The following is an 8,250-nucleotide window of genomic DNA, read 5'->3' as shown; positions in this document are numbered from 1 at the left end:
ATTCCACTTTTGACCACTAGAGGTGCCCCTATGACACATTAGAACTCTCCAGTGATAGGACAGTGTAATTTATTGCAATAATAGCTCATCTATCCAAATAGAATTAAACACTATACTTAAAAGGCACTTTAATAGCCAGCCCACTATTGACTGGTGCTCTGCCCTTGGTCAGCTGTTGTCCACTTATTTCAGCAAAAAATTAATAAAGAAGTTCACATTGATGAACGGTGTGTCATAGTAAAGAATTTTTCATTTCATATTTCTTTCTAGGTCACTGCTGATGTTGTTGAACTGTTGCCAGGGAGATGCTCTAATTCAACTTCATTGTACATTTTGTGGTACGAGCAACAGGTGCCTGTTATTTTTGTTTACTTTTGCTGAGCGAGTCTCCCTTGTCGGTGTGCGTGTGTGCGCGCGCGTGTGCGTCTCTACTGCAGTACTTTTGCATTTTCATTTTCTTTTGCAGCGATGAGACAGAGCGCATAAGATTCTGTGGTTAGCTGAGCTGCATGCCCTTGGGAGTCATAGAATTTGTTTACCAACCCGCTTGAAGGTGTGATGTCGGGGGGAAAAAAAACTTGATGCAAGCAAATCACACATGAAAAAAAAAAAAAAAAATGCACAAGTGTGGGGTTCAAAATCAACCACCGCTCATTTCAGCATTTTCGAGCTTTCAGTTTGACGGTTAAAGTGTTGCATTAGCATTTGAACTCTCAAGTTTATTGGAGTTATTAGACTTTTACAAAATGGACATTGCTTACTTCTTATTCAAGCTGAATAACTCATTATTGTGTTTAGTACCATGTAAACACTGGATGTGTTCTGCAGCCTTAAGCAAATTTGTTGTAGAACACCCCATCAATTGTTATTGAAGGTTTAATGTACTGTAACTAAATCTCCATCCATCTATTGACATTTTCTTTGCTTGGTCGACTCGGTTTGGTGTGGTTGGTATTCCTTTTTCTTGGTGAACTGCGCAAACCACTCTACACCGAACTCATCGGTTGTAACAAGACACTAAAAAACGACATGTTGCAGAGTGAGGGTCTTTTGTATTTCTTTTTCGCTATGTTGTTGTAGGCTGTGGTGAATTTTATTTGAGAGGAAACTGAGGGCAGAAAAAGATGATTCGCTACAGCGGCAAAGTGGCGACTGTGGAGTAGAATATTGCAACATCCAGATATAAGAGCAACACGCTAGGTTTACATCAGCCTTGTCAAATCTTCTCACGTCGATTTGGACATGCTCAGATCACCTCAAAAGTAGAATGTGACTATCACATCCCGAGATACTCATCCCTGTGTGACTAATATACGCTAACCCAGAGTGTGAAATCCACTCTTCTTCAACAGAGAATGATAAAATCAAATTGAGTGATATTGTTTTTTTTTGGAAGTGTTAGAATTGTGGGTCAGACGAATGCCTAATTGACCGTAGGGCTCCAGTTGTTGGGGGTTATTTGCACCGGTAGAGTATCGCAAAACTCAAATCAGGTTTTCACCCTGCCTGACGGAAGGCCTCAAAGGCAAAAATGTGGTCAACGGCGGTGAACAGAGCTGTCGATTCGATGGGCCCATAGGGGCTCTCAAAAGTAATATTCTCAATCTGCGGCACGAGAGTGGTGGGTTCCAAAATTCCTGATAGCACCCATGCGCCAGGTGGCTAGATGAGCAAATCTGTGATAACAAATGCGATAATGCATTGCATTTGGAAATATAGTCCAGCATCCTCTACAGACAGTGCTGAGCACATGGCTGCACATTCTTTTATTGAAAGGTTATTAATAAAAGAGTTATTAAAAGGAGTTTCATATCCGTAGGGCTTGTTAAAATACGTCGGCGGTCACACTTCTGGTAAATGCTGCAAACTCAAATAACAGACGTTGGCTTGGTGATTGGTAACGAAGCACATTGGGCAGCCCCTGGTACTGCATTGCTGGTTGTCAGCATGCAACTGCTGCAGGCCATTGATTGGACAAGGAAAAGCTCATTGATTTTCAAGACATTTATTACTGTTTCACTAACTTCTTCACGGTGGCATAAGATTAAGCTCATGTATTTGGGCCGTTTTTCTTTTTTTATGTGTCGCACTAAAAGAAAACAATTCGCAAGCCTTAAGAACCAGCATACATGCAAAATGGCGTACGCCCAAAATCGACTCTTGGACTTGTCAAGCCCATTCAAAGCAAGTTGATAAATGTCTTCCAATCGGGAGGGTGGGGATCCTCCGACCTGAGCCACTGTGTCAATCTAGCACGGGGCCCCCTCGGGACCCGTCTTGCTCCGACCCCCTGACTGTCTGATCTACGTTTGACAATAGGAGATAGACAGAGTGAAAAGGGAAAGGAGTGAAAAAAGTTCTCCAACCCACTGACCTCTGCCCTGGCCGAAGAGAGGGTGCGGCAAAGTCGGCCATGGCCACATGAGGCTGCTCCACATGGTGCTTCCCCCCTCTGTTATTCCAAGTCTCTGGTTACAGTCCTAAGCCCGAGAGGGTCTTTAACAGGGGGGCTTTGGGATCACAGGCATGCCTGTTAACAGCTCGAAGGTGAAAGGCCTTGGATGCTGCCCTATAATCCGCGTGTTTTATGGACTCCCTCAAACGGATCCTTGGGGACAAGAATCTCCTCGGTCGGGCTATCAAATGTGGAATAACTTGTTAGTTCCCAATTGTTGGGGTACCATGCCCGTATGAATTCTCCCAAGGAGATCGCCAGCATGGATTTGTCGGTTGGTTTCTTTGTTTGTAACCTCTTCTTGACATTTTTTTTCCTGTCAGATTGTTTAGTGAGCGCATGGTATTCTTCCCAGAATATTTTTGTTGAAAATTCACTCAATGATATCCATCCATTGGTACTTTTTCGAAACTGTTTGCTCTTAGCAGGTCTCATCAGGAGTTCAAATCCATCCCAACGGGATTTTGGGGCAAAAAGCAGATTACACCCAGGACGGCAGTCAGTCACACAATGATTGTAATTGAGACATTGGGTGCGAACTGATCCCATGCCAGCCGCATGCAAGCCTGTTATGCGAAATGCTACGCACACAGAATGATATGATTGATCTTATTCTTATTTGGTATTTAGAACCAAAAATTTGTCTTTAAGAGACACTATCGAACAGTCACGCCACATGAAATGGCGGTCTGCTTTGCCGTTCACCCTCGTTTCGCTGTTTGGATTCATTTGTGTCTTATGGCCAGGGTTCTAAAGAAACCTTTTTGAACACCGGCCAATGTGGCCGGTGACGCCCTAAAGTTACCAGCCAATTCGAATCCACACGAGCCAATTAGGACATTTTTAACTTTAGCTTTGCTGTTTTTATCTACCTCCAGACTGTAGTGTGAAATACAGGCATTCACGCTGCTAATGGGCCTATTAAAGGTCATTATCGAGCTTTACAGCACAGTATTTATCGGAAATGTAGCCTGGTAATAAGTATGGCCTATAGGGCCAAAATAATTCAAAAGTTCTGTGTTACTAATAATGAAGAGTGAACTGTCACTGTAAGGTTTTGCCATCACAAAATGATGGATTGCCAAAGATAAAAGTCAACTTCCGACATACGCACGCTTGCAGGCTAAATATTCGGCGTTTGTTTCAGACCTCGTCGCGGCGTGCCAATTTATCTTTTTGACAGTGCGGCGGTGTTCATCCGGCTGAAATTTCCATTATCTCTCCAACCGTCTCATGTAGCGCATTTAAATCTGTCAAAATTAGTTCAAATGTGCAAATTGATGCGTGATCTGTTGCAGGCCTAAACGCCGGGCACGCTTATTTGTCCAAATTAGACTTGTCATCTTCTATCTCAGGACGTGCCTCTCTGGATAACAGTTGTTATCAGTTCCATCCCCCCCAGGTGAGATTAGTCCTGTTTACCATTTATATTTGACTCTTCAGCAGCCCCCTCTCAGTGTATGATATTTATAAACATGCAGGTGTAACAAAGATTTGGAAAATACCCAATGTTGGTCTATAGAATTTGAATTGCACTCTTGGGGAGTCTGATTTTGCAGTGGGTAATCAACACATCATTTCCCTTATAAGGCATTCGGGCAATTTCAACTAGAGGTTCGTGTTGCCCGGATCAAATCAGTTTATTTTAAATGCCTACTGAGAAGCATTCACGTCACATTCTCGACGGTGCATTGTGCTAACCGTGACACCCTGTTGTAGTATGTTATAACTGGTCAGGCTGAGGATTTCCTTTAGGAAGTGCCTGGTTGTGATTGTGATGATGCTCCATTGAAACTGGGTGGAGGCTCAACAGTTTGACAGCCAAGCAGGTTTCAAATTTGTATATGATGTACATATATGTGTATGGATGTATATATATATGTATATACACTTGTACCCACCGACGAGGGACGGACTGCGTCCATCATTTAAATATGCAGACGGGAACTCAGCGGCAGTTAGGCAATGCCCAGCTCTGATGATATATTATTGATGTTAAGAACCATCCGGCTTTGTTATCACAACTTTTTAGGACGTCAAAAGGATGGACGAATGACGGGACACTTTTTAAAAATGAAGGACTGACGAATGACGGAAGTGCGTTTTCATCCGTCAGCGTAATCGTCATCCGTCACTGGCTGATGACCGTTTTTCCGATGTTTTTTGGGGGGGGACCGACTGATGGGCCAAAGGACTTCTGACGGACTAACTGACGGACTGAACTGACGGACGGACTGACGCATTCAATTCATCACGAAAAATGCCGAACCGACGAATAACAGCCCAGGACAATTGAGTAAAATGCTCACCTCTGGTCTCATCTTCCATCGGAAATTGTTTTACACGTCTCTTTGTCTTTATAACGCGGCGGCCTCGATGATATAGATACAAATCCCAAATGCCAACATTTTTTTTTAAATAAAGTGAACAAACTCAAATTGTAAATTGTCAACCTGCAGGTTGATTGTCAGAAGTGTTGCCGAGCTTGCTGGTGTCCCCGGTGACCCATGACGTTCTGCTATCGCAGCCTACGCCTACGCTGGTCAAATAGCGTCCTTGCCCCCTTATTGTTTCCCATCACTTCATTCATGACCTCCAGCACAACACTGCAGGGGTCTGTTCCTATTTATAATGGGAAAAAGAGGGGGCCGTTTTCCTGTCTGCATTGTTGCTGTTTGCCAGCACTTCCTCCTTTCATTGACTGACCTCTTCTCTACTTCCTGTTTGTGCGGCCCACCAGTGGTCATCCCGAGGGTAGTTTTTGGTAAAGGCTCTCAATTAATGAGAGGGTGGGGTTGCTGTAGTATGAATGTGAGGAAGCGTGAATCAAATGCGGTTCATCGCCGCTACGTCATTGCCACACCACACAAAATGATTCACGACTTGTTTATATTTATTATTGGCGTACTTTTAGATTGTTTGTGTGATAGGGAGAAGCATTGTCTTTGAAGCGTGTCAAGCAACCTCAATAAGGAATTTATGAGGAACTGAAAGCGGACTTCCATGTTCGGATGATGTAAAGGTGGCCGGATGATTTTCAGGGTTTGATGCACGCTGTTGTCATGTTTATGAATGAAATATGATGTCATCCACCACACATATCCGCTGATGTCCGAATCTGTCTGCCTGCGCCACAACTTAGACCTGCTTCCAGCAGACGTAAAATTTAGACTACTTTCAGCCGCCAAATTGTCAGGTGCACCCGCATACTCGGTAGGCAAAAAAACGCCCAGCAAGCCCAAACTGTGGCCATTTTCCAAACATGCTAAAGAAGGCTCGCCTTGGCACGAAAATCGTCATGCGCCAGTTTTCACGCTCGACCGCAGTTGCACAGTCTACAAATATATAACCCTAAATGTTCAAGCACAAACTTCAGAGGAAACGCATTTCCATTCATAAAATATTTGTCATGGTTTTGGCTCTGTTGTTGTTTGTTTTGCCTCGTTTCATGTTTTTTTCTCCCTCTTCTGTGCAGCCCAGCTGGAGTGGAGGGCGTGGCCTTCAGCTGCGCACCTGTGTCTCATGACAATCAACTGGGTTTAAAAGGACTCCGTTTGCCACTTAGCTTTGTGGGATTATTACTCTTCCTTGTGCGTTTTCCAGACGTCTTGTTCGTGATCTCATAGCGACGGTAGAGTATCTTGTGTTATAGTCTTTTGGTTCTTTCGTCCCTTTTGACTGAGCTGTTTCGTGTTCAATTGGAATTTGCCTATTTCGTTTATATTTTTCGGTTAACCTATTCTCCTTGCTGCGTGCAAGCGCTTTTGGTTTAACATTGGTCTTTCCTGGTTTTGTTTTGCCCATGTTTTCTGTTGTACTTCTGCGGTCCTTTTTTGTCAAAATGCCTTTTTTTCATCGAAGTTTGATTTGTTTGACGGATTCTGCATTTTTAGGATCACCCTGTCCGTTTTCCGTGGACGTGTCATATTCATTCATACAATAAAACTATTAAATATACTAGGATAGAGTCGTTACCTCCAACAAGGTTTTACTTTATTTTTATTATTATTATTATTATTTTCATTGTAGTTGTTCTTACTGTTAATATTAATTTAGGATCATATACATTGTTATAATGAGAATAAATTTATTTCTATTAAGTCTATGACTCACCAGGAATCAAAACATTTGTGTCGAAATTCAAATTAAATGAGCTCAATTCTGAAGGTACACCTTCTTTTATATATTTTTATTTTAACCCAGAAAACTTTCAACGTAACCACAAACCTCATGCAAACTTTTGCGCAGAAAAAGACATTTTCTGAACATTTGCATAGTACCAAGCGCTTTTTGTTTATCAATTTATGAAGATGCATGCCGGTGCTGTGGACTTGTGCGTGATTGCCAAACATTCTGTGAATTCCACTTCACATCTTTTGAATCTCCAGGGAGAAACTTTTTATAGTTGAACAGCAACCAGCCCTCCCTTGTGGCTTCAACTCATCTGACACACTTATTTCTTTTTTTCATAATTGTCTTTTTCATTGTCTCTTATTTTCTCTCCGTTTTAAGATGCTCAAGCAATGTCTTCAAATCTCTCCAGGGTCTTCGTGATGATTGTGAGTTAAGGGTTAAAAACTACCACTACAAACTCCAATTTACAGTCACGTGAATATAAAGGATTTCAGGGTGCACCGAAAAGGAAAATGTCATTTTTCTGTATTACGCTAACGTTAAATTAGAGCTAGTATTTCCAAACATGGTAGATTGGGGCAACGTGTCAATCATTTTTGGGTCAGTTGTCACATGTGCTGGGCCAATGAAAAATGAACCCCTAACAACTCTGTTTACGTCTGCCAGAATTGCAATTCGGATGATGAGTCTGACTAGTGAGGAAATGTGTCTGTTTTGTTTGAGTGTTTATACATGGATGTTCCAGTTGTTGGGTGGAACCAACCAATGCTTTCTTTATAGTAATTCAATTTAATCTTGAATATTCAGGAAGGAAAAACATCTGTTTGAGACTACAAGATCCATGGCCAACATGCCAGCCGTTCCTAAGGACTTGATTCCAGTGCATGTTGCATAATATTTTATGTTAACAAGTTGTTTGTAAAAGTGTGACATCAAGAACCAGTCTCCCCTACTTTACATTTTACTTTACATTCGAGAGGCACTTTGAAAAATCATTATTGCAACTTTATTCTCAAACATTTTTCCTGTAATATTACAAGTTTAGTCTTGCAGTGTTAAATTATTTTCATAAAATATTGTACAAGATGATGAAAAATATTGTTTTTAATCTTTTTATCAAATTTGACATTTTGATCTGCAATTTACCGTTCATTTTCATGAAAATGACATTAAAATCGTTGTATGAAATCGTGAATAAACGACCAAGAACTTCAATCGGCAAGAGTTGGTGGCCGCCCACTGATGCACACTGCCATTTGTTAGCCAAACTATGGCAGGAAGTGATGTGAATGTTGACCTGGAGAGGTAAAAACATTGTATGAAGATGGTCCCCGGAGAGTCTGGCTGACAATGGATCAAAAATGAGAGCAGAAACAATGGAGCACAGGTTACAGCGTCATACCAAGCAGATGGTAGTGCGCGGGGTTCGGGAGGGGCTGCGGTTTGATTATTTGGACCTTTGAGCTGCTCGAGCCAAGGCTGCAGCCCACCTGGATGTTCCAAAGCCCCATCACAGTGAGGTGGGAGGCTGAGTCCTCACTCACAAGGCTCTTATCTCATTCCGACATCTGTTTGCACAGACAGCCTCCTCCAGATGTTTCCTGCCGGGCTTCTGCTGATTCTTAGCAGGGACAAGGGCCCTCACACTGGGCCTGTGTTGG

The 8,250-nt window shown here is 42.3% G+C and overlaps 1 long non-coding RNA gene across 1 annotated transcript; it reads left to right on the top strand.

Annotated features, from left to right (window-relative positions):
* The first annotated feature begins 6,038 nt into the window (after positions 1–6,038).
* Positions 6,039–7,491, top strand: LOC147144415 (uncharacterized). Its single transcript, XR_015087578.1, has 3 exons — positions 6,039–6,086; positions 6,968–7,014; positions 7,397–7,491. It is a non-coding gene; the product is annotated as an uncharacterized LOC147144415 (long non-coding RNA).
* The last annotated feature ends 759 nt before the right edge of the window (positions 7,492–8,250 follow it).

This window comes from Filicampus tigris, chromosome 7 (assembly GCF_054856515.1).
Source record: "Filicampus tigris isolate MCC_2025a chromosome 7, RoL_Ftig_1.0, whole genome shotgun sequence".
NCBI lineage: Eukaryota > Metazoa > Chordata > Actinopteri > Syngnathiformes > Syngnathidae > Filicampus > Filicampus tigris.
Note: the sequence above shows the minus strand (reverse complement) of the source record. Positions and strands in the feature narration are given on the sequence as shown.